General features: G+C 43.0%; 1 non-coding gene across 1 annotated transcript; it reads left to right on the top strand.

Annotated features, from left to right (window-relative positions):
• The first annotated feature begins 14312 nt into the window (after positions 1–14312).
• On the top strand, positions 14313–14419 carry LOC141636079 (small nucleolar RNA R71). The gene has a single exon (XR_012540717.1). It is a non-coding gene; the product is annotated as a small nucleolar RNA R71 (small nucleolar RNA).
• Positions 14420–17419: the final 3000 nt, after the last annotated feature.

Raw genomic sequence — 17419 nt, 5'->3', positions numbered from 1 at the left:
TTAAGGGGCGTTGCTTAAAGAGTATGAATTTACCTTTTTGAGTTTGTGTGACAAACTCAACGTCCGAAAAATTGGGATCCGGGTTTGTATCATTAGCCGCCGCCTCGACTAGTTGTTTTTGTGCCCTTGCGAGATCGCCCTTTGTCCTCTTTCCTGCCATAGATGAAGGATGGGTTGGTTACTGGTGATGTAGGGGTGTTGGGTTGTTGAATGGTGGAGGTAAGGGGGAGTTTTAATGGGGTTTAGGTGAGTTAGGAGAGGGAAAAAAGTGTTTAGAGAGATAAAATTTCTGAAATTATGAATGAGTAGGTGTGATTATCGGGTGTAATTTGGGGATTTCGGGGCTCTGTGCCGGTGGGGGCACCGACAGGGAGTCCAATACCCTTAATTCAAAATTTTCCAATTTTCTTCAAAATAATAAAGTCTCACTGCCGGTGGGGGCACCGGCTGCACGTCCACCGACAGGAGACTCCTTTCCATCTCTTTTCTTCATTTTTTCAGCAAATGACAGGTTTCTCTGCCAGTGAGCCGGCTACCGGCCTTCCGGCAGGGGACTCTCCTTTCTCCATTTCCTTCAGTTTTCCCCAATAGCTGGGTTCCCTGCCGGTGGGCCGGCTGCCGACCTACCGGCAGAGAACACTCCTTCCTTCTCAATCCAATAATTCTTCATCAAATTGAAATATGCTCGCTGCCGGTCCACCGGCACAGGAGCACAATGCAAGAAATTTAGCCCATTTCTTTCCTTTTATCTTCTTCCTTTTTCACTTTCTCCTTGTTCAAATAAACCTGACTCCTTCACTTGCCCATTTTCTCGTGTTTTCCACTTCCAAACCGACGCATCATGTCGAAAATTAGTCTAAGTGAAGGGTCCTGTCACACAATCCAATATGTTCCAAGCACGATTGATTCCAAGTTCTCTCATTGTCTAACTATATGCATGCTATATACATGTGGTGGTTCTTGTGGAACACCACCAAACCAAATCATTGGTTAAAACTTTTAACTTGTCTCCCCCTCGGGAAGTGGTTCGCCGAGGTAGAGCACTTCAATCGGACACTTGTCATGTCCATCGTATTAATGCTTCACTCATTGCCCATTAACTTTCAAGGTTCCTCCTTCCTCACTCCAAAGTTCAAATGTATCGTAAGGAGATATATCCATCACCTTGAAATGTCCCGACCACCTCGATCGTAGCTTACCCGGGAACACTTTCACCTTGGAATTGAAAAGGAGGACAAGGTCTCCTACACCGATATCTTTCTTCGCAATTTTGGCGTCATGCCATTTCTTTATTTGATCCTTGTAAAGTTTGGAGCTCTCATAAGACTCTAACCTCAATTCTTCTAGTTCATTCATTTGAAGGAATCGAACTTCTCCGGCAGCACCAAAGTCAAAATTAATTTCTTTGGGAGCCCACCAAGCCTTGTGCTCTAGCTCAACGGGCAAATGACATGCTTTGCCATACACAAGCTTTTTGGATGTGGTGCCAAGAGATGTTTTGTACACCATTTTCAATGCCCATAATACATCCGAGAGCTTTTGGGACCAATCCTTCCGGCTCTTACTAGTCACCTTCTCCATGATAGCTTTGATTTGGTGGTTAGAAACCTCCACTTGCCCACTAGTTTGAGGGTGGTAGGCAAGGGCGGTTTTATGCCGCACTCCGTGTGACTCTAGCAACGCCTTGAAGGTGCTCTTGCGGAAATGGGAGCCACCATCACTTATCAGAACTCGTGGAGTTCCGAACCGGGGGAAGATTGTGCTCTTGAACATCTTCATCACAACCTTGGAGTCATTGGTTGGTGATGCAACCGCTTCTATCCACTTCGAAACGTAGTCCACGACGACTAAAATGTATTCATTGCCGCATGAGTTAGGAAATGGTCCCACAAAGTCTAGGTCCCAACAATCGAAAAGCTCAATTTCGAGGATGTTATTAAGAGGCATCTCATTCCTTTTTCCGATGTTTCCGGTGCGTTGACACGCATCACATGATTTTACCAAGTATTAAATATCTTTGAACATAGAGGGCCAATAGAATCCGCCTTGGAGGATCTTGGCAGTGGTTCTTGAAGTGGCCAAGTGTCCTTCATAGGCAGAATTGTGTACCCGATCAACGATTTCCATGCCCTCCTCTCTAGACATGCACCTCCGGAACATCCCATCCCCACACTTACTGAACAAGTGAGGATAATTCCAAAAATATCGCTTGGCATCATACCTCAATTTCCTCCTCTCTTGGTTCAAACTCATCCGGTATAAACCCATTTACCAAGTAGTTAGCAAGGTCTGCGAACCATGGAATTGTGGTGCTAACTCCCATGAGACTATCTTCTCTTAGCCATTCGTTAATCGGCCTATTTTCATCGTGAATTCCATGATCTTCAACCGTTAATCAAAATAGGTGATCGGCCACAACGTTCTTGGTTCCCGCTTTGTTCTTGAGTTCCAAGTCAAACTCTTGAAGCAATAAAACACACCTCAAGAGCCTTGGCTTGGCATCCTTTTTCACCATGAGTTGCTTTAAAGAGGTTTGATCGGTATACACCAACACCTTAGAGCCAACCAATTATTGCCGCAATTTCTCGATAGCATGAACTATGGCCAATATCTTTTTCTCTATAGTCGAATAGTTGCATTGGGCTTGGTCAGGAGTTTTGCTAGTGTAGTAGATGACATGGTGCCTTTTGTCAACTACTTGGCCTAAAACCGCGCCCACCGCAAAATCCGACGTATCACACATAATCTCGAATGGAAGATTCCAATCCGGAGCCCGAATTATAGGAGCCGAGACCAAAGCTTGTTTGAACCTATTGAATTACTCAAGACACACTTCATCAAACATAAAAGGCACATCTTTGAGAAGAAGTGAGGTTAATGGTTTTGCAATCTTTGAAAAGTCTTTAATGAAACGCCTATAAAATCTGGCATGGCCAAGAAAACTCTTCACCCCCTTCACATTTGAGGGGGGTGATGCATTTTCTATGACCGCCACTTTGGGTCCATCAACCTCAATGCCCCTGTTGCAGATAATGTGACCAAACACAATCCCTTCTTCAACCATGAAATGACATTTTTCCCAATTCAAAACTAGATTGTTCTCTTTACATCTCTTCAACACATTTTTCAAATTAACAAGTCCATGGTCAAAGGAGTCTCCATGGACACTAAAGTCATCCATGTAGAATTCCATGCTCTTTTCAATAAAATCCGAGAAAATGGCCATCATACACCTTTTAAAGGTGCCGAGTGCATTACACAACCCAAATGGCATTCTGCGTTAAGCATAAACTCCAATGGGGCATGTAAATGTTTTTTTTCTCTTGGTTCTCCGGATGGATTGGGATTTGGAAAAATCCGGAGTATCCGTCAAGATAACAATAGTAAGCATGCCCTGCAAGCCTCTCTAACATTTGATCGATGAAGGGGATAGGGAAGTGGTCTTTGAGGGTGGCGGCATTTAGTTTTCTATAATCAATGCACATCCGCCACCCGGTCACCGGACGAGTAGGTATGTGAGTCTCATCCTCTTGTTCCACCACAGTCACCCCACCATTATTGGGTACTACATGGACGAGACTCACCCACTTACTATCGGTGATTTGGTAAATAATCCCCGCTTCAAGTAATTTTAAGACCTCATTTTTCACAACCTCGGCCATCTTTGGGTTTATTCGCCTTAGACCATGAACCTTAGATTGACTTCCCTCCTCTAACACGATCATATGCATGCACAATTTTGGACTGAGTCCCTTGATGTCCTAAATGCTATATCCTAGTAAGTTCTTGTGGGCTTTCAAGACTTTTAAAAGTTTTATCTCTTGAGCCTCACTTAGTTTGGCATTGATTATCACAAGATAAGACTCTCCCTTACCAAGAAAGGCATACTTGAGTGAGGTAGGTGTTTGAGTTATACCTTTGGAGGGAGAAGTCCCTCCACCTTCTTCAAGAGTTCATCATCCACCTCATGGTCTTCTTTTATTTCCTCATCATGTAGGGAGATTTGGAAGAATTCCTCCATCTCCGACTCTTCCCGAGCCACCGATTCAACTACTTCATCAATTATTTCAATGGTACATGCTCTTTCAACTTTGGGGCCTTTGATCAAATTTGGAAGATTAAATTCGACCTTGTCACCCTCAATCCGGAAGGTTAGCCGCCCATTTCTCGCATCAATAAGTACTCCTCCGGTAGCCAAGAATGGCCTACCTAGGATAATGGGGGTATGGCTATCCTCCGGGATGTCAAGGGCAACAAACTCGGCCGGGATTAAATATTTTCCAACCTTGACGGGTACGTCTTCAAGCACCCCTAAAGGGCGCTCGACGGACATATCCGCCAATTGGAGGGTCATTGTAGTAGAAGCAAGACTATGAATGCCAATTTTCCTTATAACCTTTAGAGGTATGACACTCACACTTGCTCCCAAGTCACAAAGAGCTCTTAAAATTGGAACACCGCCAACCACACAAGGAATGGAAAAGCTTCCCGGGTCACCAAGCTTAGTGGGAATTTTGTTAAGGATATGAGCACTACATGCCTCTTCCATTGCCACTATTTCTTGGTAACCCACGACTCTCTTCTTAGTCAAGATGTCCTTTAAAAATTTTGTGTAAGTTAACATGTTCAAGATTACCTCGGTAAAGGGTATGGTCACCTCGAGTTTCTCAAGCATGTCACAAAACTTGGCATACTTGAGGTTTTCCCTGCTCTTTATTGCTCTTGAGGGGTAAGGAATGTGGGAAACAAGTTGAGAATGGGAAAGTACCTTTGGAGGGTTAGAATTTTTTGTTACCTTAGTAGTGGGTTGTAGGAGCACCTCCTCAGTAGCATATTCACCTCTTTTTTCCTCATAAGGTAAATCATCAACCAAACCATCAACTTTCCTTTCCACTTGGATTTTTTCCACTTGAAGGTTCTTCACATGCTTTCTTCCCTTTCTTAGCTTCACTCATCCGAGCCGATGGTGTCATCGGTGGGCTTTCCCTTTGTGGACATGGCCCACCTGCAGGTCCGGTTCGATCTGCGGACGTGCAGCGGTCTTTTTGAAAGCCACACTCGGCTGCGTAAAGATGCTTTCGACCGGATCGTTTTTAGATCGGTCGGTTTCGTCTCGGTAAGGGTCTCGAAACGATTAGAGATGTTCGGAGTCGCCACCAAGCATTTGTGGGATGCCTGGAACCCGTTCGAATTCCACTTTATACCTCGGTCAAATCGAAGCACAAAGCAGCGTTTTGACATAGGTACTAAAGATAAGGAAATCGTCCCTCTTTAGCATCCTATCTCTAGAATGACCCTCGTACGCCCTGGATAAGGTCGTCCACTATCCAAAGTTTCTGAGTAAGAGGTGAAGGTACGTATTGGGAAGACCTTTAATCAGACACCCAATCCCGCCCGCGTTTAGCGGCCTCTACTGATCGATCCTGGTTGGTTAAATGCAAAAGTTGATAAAACGGTTTAAATGCATGAATGCGCATCCAATGATTTAAACCTAACATGTGAGAGCTTTCTGAGTTGGTTGATTTAATCCAAGTATCAAGTATAAGATGTCGAGTTGGATTAATGATTGATTTGCATGCAAGACGGAAATTAAACATCCATTTACCGTATTAGGTTTAGGGTGCATAACATGATCCATTTGTCTTAGTAAGGCATTTTGCAAATGTGGTTTGAATAGTCATCTGATCCGTCCTATATCCGGGTTAACCGGAGTCGGGATCGTCCTAGACTAATCTTTGGAAGGAGCAGGCCACTGCAGGACGGCTATAAGAAGAGGCCTACGTGGCGGTGTAGGGGGCCTCCCTCTGGTTTTGAAAATGAGAAAGAAAGGGGCTTGCTTGAGGCGCGGGTTAGCCAACGGCTGTATGCCGTGTTCTGACTGTTTAGAAACGTTATGAAACGTGTTGAAAATGGGTATTTGGACCCGGTTTGATTTCGAAAGGGTCGTTTAGACCGCATCTGTCGATTTGAAGAACTAGACTAGAATAATCATCATTATTTGATAATATTCGGTGTCGGGTTCGGTTTTGACAAGCTTGACATGAATAGTTTTGAAAATGATTATGGACTAATTGTTTTAAGTCCATTTTGAATGTAATTAGTCGATACTCGTCATCGTACCCGGGTTAAAATCCGGCATGGTATATAGAACCAAGGATGACTTTGTGTTGGTGACTAATATGTTTGTTTGAAAAATGTAAAGAAATGAAATAAAAGGCTTTAAAATACCTCTTAAATGTCATTAACCAAATATTATCACCGAAACACGGATTTAACCGTCATGGTATGAAGAACCAAGGGTGAAAAATGCTTTATGGTTAAAACATGTGAAATGAAACAAAAAGGTTTCGAAAATATTTGAAATGGTAAAAACCGATTACAAAAATGAAAAATGGATTAAGGGAAATGACGAGAACAAACACGGTTGATCTTTGGTCTGAGCACCCTATTTAGGCGCGAGCCTGTTGGTGACCTAAGGGGCTTCTGCCTCAGACCAAAAATCAGTTTTGCCTCGTTTATTCCATGTTTTGGTTCATGTTATGCATGTTTTAGCATGTTAAAGTCATGAAACAAATGAAAACATAATAAAAGATGATTTTTACACCCTCATACTTACATGTTTGGTTATGGCGAGTGATCGACGTAAGTGTAACAACTTGTTTGATCGAAAAAAATTCGGTTTAAAACCGTTTTGGTAAGTAAAAGAGTGTTTTAAAATTTAGTGATAGTGTAGTGGTCAAAGTGGTCGGACAAGTGATTTAATGCACGATGACGGTACCAAACAATGTGTAATGCTCGTGTTTACGATCGGTAGGTCGTAAACACGCGTCGGATTGTGACTTTAGAAGTCGAGTCGGGAATTTTAAGGGAGAAAAGAGGGGGCGGACACTCACGTAACTCTCAAATGGGTGGCATTTGAGGGGTATTTATAGGAGAATGAGTGGTTGTGTGAGTTTTGAGCGACGTGGCCACCTGGGATGCTCAAAGAGGCGCGAGCCATGCCGCGGGTCTTTGAGTTGTGTTGTCACTTTCACAACAAACGCAATCATGATTTGTTCTATCCTAGGTTTTGTAGTCACATGTTTGGTACTTGACCATTCAAGAATCCGGGAAAACTTAGTATAGAAGGCTTGAAGATATTTTGTTTTTGTGTTTGACTCGGTTTGACTCGTTGTTGGAGTCGGGATTTGAATTTTCGAGTCGGTTTTTGGTCCGGTGTCGGTTTTGACTCTAGTTAGTGTCATTGCGACCCCGTCGTCATGCATTAAACACTCCAGGTATTTTTGAAATGTTTTGTTTTCGAAATCGTTTCAAGTTTTCCGACGTAAAGTGGTACACAAACTGTCGATCAAACGCTGCGATCCCAAAACATGTTGTAGTCCGATAATCATCGGGTGTTTGTTGGAGTCTCAGCAGATATTGGGTATCTCTGAGCCCCAATTTGGCGAGGCTTGGACGGGCGAAAGTCAAAGTAGAGTCCCAGTCAATCGAAGATTACAACCTGAAGACCCAAGCGACGTCGCGTCGGCTTGAAAGGAGTCGGGCCAAGGACCTGCCGTCGGGAAGGGCGATGCCAAGGCGACTCGAGGGTACCAGTCAAGGACCTATCGTCGGGAACAGTTTAGAGTCTGTCGACTGTCCGTGCGGGTCGTTTAAAGTCCATTAGACTACGTATGAAGGCTCGACAGCCATAAGAAAGAGTCATACCTGAGGCGTCTTCGGATATGTCCTTGCACCATTGCGGATAATGCTCGCCAGCTGCGGTGCGTACGAGAGGAGGGCTCGCTAGCCGCGATGCGTTGTAAGGCTCGCCAGCCATGGTGCGTTGTAAGGCTCGGCAGCCGTGGTGCGTTGTAAGGCTCGCCAGCAGAGACAAGGAAATTTACCCGAGGCATCTTCGGGATGTATCCTTGAGAGGTTGCGGACAAAGGCTCGCCAGCTATGGTGCGTATGTGAGGAGGGCTCGCCAGCCGCGATGCGTTGTAAGGCTCGCCAGCCGTGGTGCGTTGTAAGGCTCGCCAGCCGCGGTGCGTTGTAAGGCTCGCCAGCCGAGACAAGAAAATGTACTCGAGGCATCTACGGGATGTATCCTTGAGAGGTTGCGGACAAAGGCTCGCCAGCCATGGTGCGTATGTAAGGAGGGCTCACCAGCCGCGATGCGTTGTAAGGCTTGCAAGCCGAGACAAGGAAATGTATGATACCCGTTGTGAGGTGTCAAAAATAAATTTATAATCTCCAACTACAACTATAGCTAGCGGCGGTCGGGTCGAACCACAGAGAGGCAGACGTAATTTCTAGTTGTTTAAATTCGGTTTAAGGTAACAATAAGGTGGGGGTTTTATTGGATTTGGTCTACAACTAATGAGCAATAAAATAAAGTGAACTAGGCAAACGGATGAAATCAAGTATAAAAAGAGGTACTAGGATGGTCGGTTCGTTATAGTTTCGGCGGCAGCATATTAAATAGGTCTAAATCAAACACATGAGGCGGGAAATATAGAGGTCCTCTCGGTCCACTCTTAACAGATAGCATCTTTCGATCTCGCTATAAGTCCCTAATATCACTAATACTAACTCTCGTCCTGAAAAGTGACTAATAATCTAAACTTTACCTATCTTTCGATCTCAGCACAGTTTAGTCATTTTAATTGGTGATCTAACAACTTTCCCTATCTTTCGATCTAATGGGTCAGTCATAAATTAAGCATCTAACTGGTCGCATGCATTCGATTCGTTAAATACAACATTAAAATCAATTAAAACGAAAGGTAACCTCACGTGGTCAGTCGATCGACCAGGTATGGCAGTCGATTGACTGACACGCGATTTCAGTCCAAATTAATACTACGCCGCCTACACTATAATTCCCCTACATCCTAGCACAATTGATTTAGCTACTCATGGCTATGGCGAAATTAACAATAATATTGACGATAAAGACTACTGAATTCATTCTAAAAATAGTAGAACAAACAATTAACATAAAGCGATAAAACGGTTTCGGGAACCTAACTAGCAATTCTATACTAATAACGAATAAAGATGAACTGAAAGTAGAACGGAAGGAATACTGAAAATTGCAGAAGAATAGTAACGGAATGATTAGAAATATGAATGAAAATCCAATGCGAAAATAATATCCCGAACCCTAATTATTAAAGCTAATGAAAACTCAATGTAAAACTGATGAATTTCTGAATAAAAACTAGATAGATATATCTGATGTTCTAGGTTGCGTTATATAGCAAACATACGTAACACTTATTATCAAAACCTAAACATCATGGGCTTCAAGTTCCTCGATCTTTTAATTCTCGTCTGGGATTGCAGCTTGGTCGATCGACTAAGCATGGCAGTCGATCGACTGCTCTTCAGTGTACAGTAGCTTCTCGAACCCGCAGGTTGGTCGATCGACTGATGGTAGTGGTCGATCGACCGCTTGAGCTGCTACTTGACTTCTATAATCTCGTGAATTTGTCTTTTGGGCTTTGAAATGCGCACCAAGCTCATTTATCGAGTCAATACTTCACGTCAATTGCAATGCAGGATAGTCGGGGATGGATTTAGCTCAATTTCCGTTGAATTCTTCACATTTCTGCAAAAAAGTACAAAAACACGAAAGTAGACGGAAATGGGGGAAATGGTAGCTTAAACTACACAAATGAGCTCTGAAATGCGTGTAAAATGAGGTGCAAAACATCATATAAAAGACACGCGTCAAACTTCCCCAAACCAAACCCTTGCTTGTCCCCAAGCAATAACAAGACTCGATCTAATGACCTAATGGAACGAGTTCAATCTCAGAGCGGAATGCAACATGTAAAGCCTAAACCAATTTAATGCACAACCAACAATCAATTAGCAAATGAATCATGCAAACGAGTTATGGAGTCGTTAAAACTACTGAACCATCAACTGTAGAGACTTATCAAATCGGACTCTCACGGGTCGCTCATATCACTTAAATAAGCATAGGTGAATAATGTAAAGATAGAAAGAATTCATTTGTAGTGACACTCACCTAACTACGACCTATAAGAACATGCCTGCAATCTAATATGAAAGCAATCTCTATGACCGTACATACGCATTCCAACCAACAAAAGACCATGACACATGCCGAGGTATATATGTGGATATGTGAGGTAATGGGTAATAAGAGGGCAAAACATTTATGGAAAAGTGGAGGTACAGGTGATCAAGCTAGTACCGAAACGGGACCATATGGAAACATCCAACTTCTTGCTCAAAAACAAATGGACGGTGCTATAGCAAGCACAAATCTCACAATCTCCAGGTATAAAGGTAATCAACTAACTCCCCATAAGATAAGAATAAAACATGGGAGCAAAAATCGCCAAAAGATAAGGATTTGAATTATGCGAATTTGATTTCTTTTTCTCGAACCTCAATCGATCGACCTATGATGCCAGTCGATCGACCGCTTCAACAGTACATAACCTCTTTTTTCCGTATAATTTCTTTTTCACTTCTTTTCTTTTCTTTTCAACTTTGTTTCTTTCCTTCCTTTCTTTTCATTCTCCCAACTAAATCTCAATAAGAGCATTTACTACCAAAAACTAAGTAACAATCCCAAGGACACAGACTACTAGCTTGACAAAGGACAGGCTATATGTAGGATGTAGTAATGGGACAAAAAGGCTATTTTTGGCAGTGTGGGGTTCATGGGCAAAATGAATAAGGGGAAACCTCTACCACATGTGTCAACAAACCACAAACCGAATGCATACAGGTATTAAGCAGAGTAAGTTCGTATTTATGCAAATTGATATGACACGTCTTATAAGGAGTACTACTCACATTCCTAAATAAACCGGTCATAGATGTCACTAGTTATAGGCTCTAAATCTCAGAAATATGATGTCGTTTGCCAATTTTCAAAGTCAAGTCTCATGTTCAGCAAATAATTAACGAAAACTCGTGGATATGCACTTATACGATTCTACTAATAACATGTTAATCAAGCAAGGCTTAGGCAAAACAAATGCAAATGCAATATCATCCTTGAAATACTACCGTTCCGACTCGACCTATATGCTAAAATAAACATGCATTTTTTGAATTTTTTTGAAATTTTTTTCAATTTTTTCAATTTTTTCAATTTTTTGAATTTAAGAATGAAATAAAAAATGCAAAACAGAATGTAAACGTGAATGCAAGCAAATGATATGCGACGCAAAACCCTTCCCCAAAACAAATCGCACAATGTCCCCATTGTGCAAAATCATGTAATGAAGAAAAGAGAAATGGGAATTTGCGGGAAAATAAACTAATAAAAAATAACATGAAGTGAAAATCGGGAACTCACAAGACTTTAAGCGCAGCAAAGGAAACCTCCCCAAACCAGCGTGAGCTAGGAGGTTTCAGTAGCCAGCAGTGCTACTAATAAGTACCTGAAAAGACAAACAAAGTACCACACATAAAATCGAGAAAGACAATAATGAAGCGGTATTATGTGCAAACTTGAGATAAATAGAAGAAATAAATAAATGACGGAAGATAAAATGGAGTAGAAAACTCCCTCAATTCCGCAAATCGACCAAACATAGCAGGAGAGAGGTCGTAAACAGGTACAGCAGTGCAGGTAGGTCGATCGACCACACCACTCAGTCGATCGACCGAGGTGAAAGGAACAGTAGCTCCTGGAACCTGCAGATTAGTCGATCGACCACTCAGGCCAGTCGATCGACTGAAAATACTGCTGTTACTTCTTATTTCTTCGTATTTGCTCAATTACTTGAGCTAAAGAGGTCTAAAAACCTGCAAATGCACAATAATACGCGCGCAAAATTGCGCAAAACCCAAAATAAAGTCTAAAACGCATAAAATCCTAAGCAAGCAAAATAAAATGCGAAGTTTCGCGCACACAAAAGCAATAAAAAGTGTTTAACAAAAGCAAATAAAAAGTTTTGGAAAACATGTGATCAACTAGTAGTTGATCAAGAACGGCCATGGAATGGCCCACTTCGCCGGCTTCTGGCTACTAGAGGTAGCCTCAACGGTTCTTATCTTATCAGCTGCACCCTTCTTAGCTTCCACGTCCGTATTGCTCAACGGATCAACACTTTCATCATCTCCCCAGTCAACGACCTCTTCTTGCTCATGAAAGTCCAAGTCGGACTTCCTTGCCTTGACCGATTCGTCATCAACTTCCTCATCAGTGGCATAGCTAAGGCAACCAAGACCTCCTCGTGAAACGATTGGCTTCTTTGCGGCTGAGTGACTTGACTCTTCCTTCCCAAACCAGCTCCTGATATCGAAATAGACAAATCTTCCTCCAATTTGCTCCCAATCGGGGGCGGAGGGGTTACAACGAGGAATAGAGATAGGTAAATCGGGAAGCACAAAGTACGATTTCTTGTCGAAACCGTATTACAAGTCACGAGCCACATGGGGTCCTTTTTCTTAGATGGCTGGGCAAAAACAATAGAATGCTTGCCCACTTTAAAAGTCAAGGTACCTAGACCAACATCTATGACTACACCAGCAGTGTGCAGAAATGGCCTACCCAAAATAATGGGAATGTGGGCATCCTCAGGCATATCTAGTACAACGAAGTCGACGGGGAAGAAAAACTTCCCTATTTGGACAGGGATGTCCTCTAAGACTCCTATTGGCTGGACCGCAGATCGGTCAGCCATCTGTACTGTCATATCTGTCACTGCGAACCTAGTCAATTTGAGCTTCCTAGCTAGACTCAAAGGCATGACGCTTATACTAGCTCCTAAGTCACATAATGCCTTCTCAATAGAGAAGGTACCTATATTGCAAGGAACAGAAAAGCTACCCGGGTCCTCTAGCTTATGGGGTGCAGTATGAGACAAATAAGAGCATGACTCTTTGGTTAATGCGACAGTATGCACATTTTCAAGTGACTTTTTCTTAGACAAGAGTTGTTTCATGAATTTAGTGTAGGCAGGCACTTGATTGACCAACTCAAGGAAAGGAACTTGTACATTCAAACTACGAATAACCTTTTCAAATTTATTGAAAGATACCTGTTCCTTTGTCGGCACTAGTCTCTCTGGATATGGGGCTAAGAGAAGCACCTTAGCCCTCCCCTCTAAGTCTCGCATGCCGGCATCCGTGGACTTAGGCTGAAAGTCCACCACCTTCTCCCTATTGAAGCTTGAACCCTCCTCAGACCGTCTCAAATGTGAGCCATTGGTGACATTGGGTCGAACTTGGAATCGGGACGGACCCATCAAGACTCGGGTCTTGCCCCAATACTTTCGGAGTTGTCGAACCCCAGAACAAATGGTCTCTTAAATTATCGGGCATTGAAGGACGAAATTTCTCAATATCAGCAGGGGTCTCAGTCGATCGACCACCTTGCTCAGTCGATTGACTGAGGTGTACGATTCGAAGCACGTAACTCGCATATCGATCGATCGCCGGGTATATCGTCGATCGACCGATATACTGGTAGACGCCTTGTTCTTGTTATTTTTCGTTAAAGCTTTCTTTTGACTCGGCTCCGCCTCATTCTTTTCAGGGGCATCCTCGACCATAGCAGGCCCCTCCAGGGTAGACCCACTCCTCAAAGTAATGGCATTCAGGGTCTCTTTCTGGTCGGTTTGAGTGGGTAAGTGTCAGGAGCTCGAGTGGTACTCTTACTAGCCAATTGAGCAATTTGGCTCTCTAGTAGCTTCATCCCAGCCTCTCTAGCTTGGGACTCCTTCAGCAGCAGGTTCTTAAACTCAGCAAAATCAGAACCATGGGGTTGTTGTTGCTGCTGCGGCACATAAGGAGGTTTTTGGTATTGTTGTTGCTTATGATGAGGAGGCACATAAGCTTGTTGTTGCTGTTGTTGTGGAGGTTGAGTCGGATTCAGGACATTCTGGCTACTCCACCTCAAGTTAGGGTGGACATTTCGCTCATAGTACGTGTTTGTCTGCCTATAGTGTTGAAAGGCAGCACAAGGCTCAAAGGGGACACAACAATTTTCTGAGACATGCCCCTCAGCTACACATATTCTACAGACGACAGGACCGTCTGAAACAGCGTTAACATGGTACATCCCACCTTTAGAAGCTCCTCCCAATTCATATTTGTCAAACCTTGTAGTGAGAGCTTCTAGTGCAGCAATAGATGAAGATTCAGCAGCTCTCCTCTGATTTCCTCCCGAATTCCCATATTCAGCCTTATGAGTGGCCAAATCATCGATGATCTTCCACCCCTTAGTCTCTCCCATGTTCTCAGAAAATCGGCCATTGGCTGCAGCATCCAAAATAGCCCTCTGATCGTCATACAACCCATTATAGAACTGGTTGCAAAGACTCCATTTTTCGAACCCATGATGCGGTATGGTTCGCACTAGTTTCTTGAAACGGACCCATGCTTCATGAAAGTTATCATCAGGCCCTTGTTTAAAGCTCGTGATCTGAGCTCTAATGGCATTTATCTTTGAGGCAGAGAAGTACTTTTTGTAGAATGCCAGGGCTAAGGAATTTCAGTCGGTGATCCCATGAGCGGCTCGGTCCAGATCTCTATACCACTCCGTTGCAGCATCACGAAGGGAGAAAATGAACATGGTCTCCTTGATCTGATATTGGGTTACACCGGCCGGCGAGGGTATAGAGCAACAATAATCAATAAAAATCTCCATGTGCTTGGCTGCATCTTCATTTGCAGCTCCCCCGAACTGGTTTCTCACAACCAGGTTAATATAGGAAGGTGTGGACAAGGCCCTCGGGAACTGCGTCCGCGGGATCCACACTAGGCATAATCGACTCGAGGTTCTTTCGAATCGAATTAAGACAAATTAGAGTCGCCACCAAGTTTTTTGGGAACTTGGAACCGTTCAAGTCAACTTTACACCTTTCATCGAAAAGCATAAAGCCAATCGACTACGAGTGATTAAAGATAAAGACTTGTACCCTATATCACTCGATTTGAATGACTCTCGTAATCCAATGGTATTTAGACGGATCCACAAACCATAGATCTTGAGTAAGGGGTGAGGGTACGTGTTAGGAAGCCCATAAGGACACCTAACCCCGCCCGTCGATAACGGCCTCTACTAAGTCAAGTGTCGGATTTCAAACAAGGTCATAGCTACTACGATATATGAAATGCAAACATCGTTTTAACCCTAACATGTGAAGTTTCTATGTCGATTTAGATGCAACTAAACTAACTTTGTCAAAGTTGTAATTTAGCATGTGGGTTGATTGATCTAACAACAAGTAAAGCAAACAAACAAGGCTTGATGAGAATGGGGGAGCCGTTGGGATTTACCCTATTACAACCCAGGCATTTCATGCCGACACAACGAGGAATTAAAGATACAACTCGATCTAAATACAATTGCTATACACAACACCGTACATGACACATTACACGGCCAATCGGCCTAGGAAACCGCGCATAAGAGGGGTGGCCCACGGCTTACATGACTCACGGCCTTGGGTCACTCCTCGTGATGTGTGCTTTCACTTAATCTCATCGAATTAGACATAGGGCTACGCACCAAAGCATGCACTAGCATAAACCGGGCCATGTTGCTTTAAACAACATGCGATTTACTACGCTCTTACATGCATTGGGACACAACCATCTAACCAAAAAAAACTAAGTTTTTTGAAAGAGGTTTTGACTCGATAAAGGGAAACTAACTTGAAAATTACAACTCGATGAACAAACGATAAATTACAAGTTATAAAGCGATAAAGAACAAGCGATTCATAAAACGGACGAAACCAAAAAGACCAAAAGACACGGCCAAATCACGGCCAAACCAAACACGGCTACCCTAGGTCCTAGGTCAGGTTCATTAGTTAGATCAAATGATTGCCAAACGAACTCGAAACAAATTAGAAAACAAGTTGAAAACGACGTTGATCGGTTGAGATGATGTCGCGCAAAGGGGCATTCTACACGGCCTAAAAGGGGTCAAGTTAGGTCAAATTCGGTAATTAATTTAACTCATCGAGTGTCAATAAGAAGGTGCTAATCACGGACTCTCATACTAGCGAGAAATTATGTGAAAGAGAGATGCATTCGATTGAATTACAGAATTGTTAGTTGATTTTAAAGCTTATGTCGAAGCCACCTATCGTGTCTAATTGGGTTATTGAATTGATCTAATGTCATCTAAATAAGTTATATGTTAACAATCAGAAGTCATACTAACATGCAACGGGTCCTAAGGTGGGTCGAAATGGCCGAGACAAACAAAGGGTCAAAAACGAGGAGCGAAGTTAGAAATTCGTTTTATTTATGCCCTACCTTGAACACGAGGATATGTAAATGAGACGGGGGTGTACGACCGACTGATGTAGCGGTTTCTTTTCCCATCTCAAGTCAACGCGGGTGTTCATGGTGGTACTTTAACACATACTCGGACTAAACTAGTTTCATAGTTAATTTAAACGATAAATAAAAAGCGATAAACAAACAAAACAAGCTATAAGAAAAACAAACATAAAAACGAAATAAAAAAAAGGAGAAAGAGGAGGATTTGATGCACGCTCAACCTACATGTATCGTTGACACTGTCTTGGGTCGTAATCGATGGTAGATTTTATCTCGAGAGGCCGTCGTCGACGAAGAAACAAAGCAAACACGCGTTTTTATCGAATCTGGACAGGAACTTTCAAACAACGATTTCTCCCTCGTTTCACGATGAAAATTCGATTTAAAAGATGTTTTGAAAACTAGAAAGAGAGGAGAACAGAGATCTTAAAGCAACCCCTGCTCGTTTTGAGTTATTGGGCACGAAAAACGAGCACAAACAGAACTGGACAGACAGGAACAAACCGCGAAAACAGAGTGTATAACACTCAGTTTTTCGAGGGATTTCGTGTACTCTCAAGGGCAATTTGGCTCGTAAATCTTTGTCTAATGTGTAGATGGATGTTATATGATTAATTAGGAACAAGAAACTCGAGTTTTGATGGAGGTTTGAAGAAGGAACGAACTGTTTTTCGAAGAGGACACACAAACTGTTTCAGTTTGGATGTCGGTTTTGTGGAGGGTTTTTGAGAGGCAATTAGGGTTTGTTTCTGAGGTTTAAAGCTTGTGAGTGAAGGTAGGATGTATGTAGAACTTAGAGGAATGAATGTATGGTGAAGGATGGGTATTTATAAGGAGTTAAAGTAGGGTAAAAGGGAGGAGAGGCAGACGGGCTCGGCTGAACATAGCTGCTGTCCAGCAGCTTTTGGGGGGGTTTTCTAGGGTTCGTTTGGGGGTTTTTCTTGGTGATTAAGGTAAGGTAATATGGGTAGGATATTAGGGTATTGGTTAGGGTTAATGGGCACGGGTTTTGGTGGTATTTGGAGCGGGTTTTGGGCTCGGGATTCATCACGCAAAACAGGGGGTAGGCTGTTTGTATGCGGGCTGTTGGGGGTGATTTGGGATGGGATTTGGGCCGTGGTTAAGGGGGTCGAACTGGGGT

The sequence above is a fragment of the Silene latifolia genome, chromosome Y, assembly GCF_048544455.1.
Source record: "Silene latifolia isolate original U9 population chromosome Y, ASM4854445v1, whole genome shotgun sequence".
Taxonomy (NCBI): Eukaryota; Viridiplantae; Streptophyta; class Magnoliopsida; order Caryophyllales; family Caryophyllaceae; genus Silene; species Silene latifolia.
Note: the sequence above shows the minus strand (reverse complement) of the source record. Positions and strands in the feature narration are given on the sequence as shown.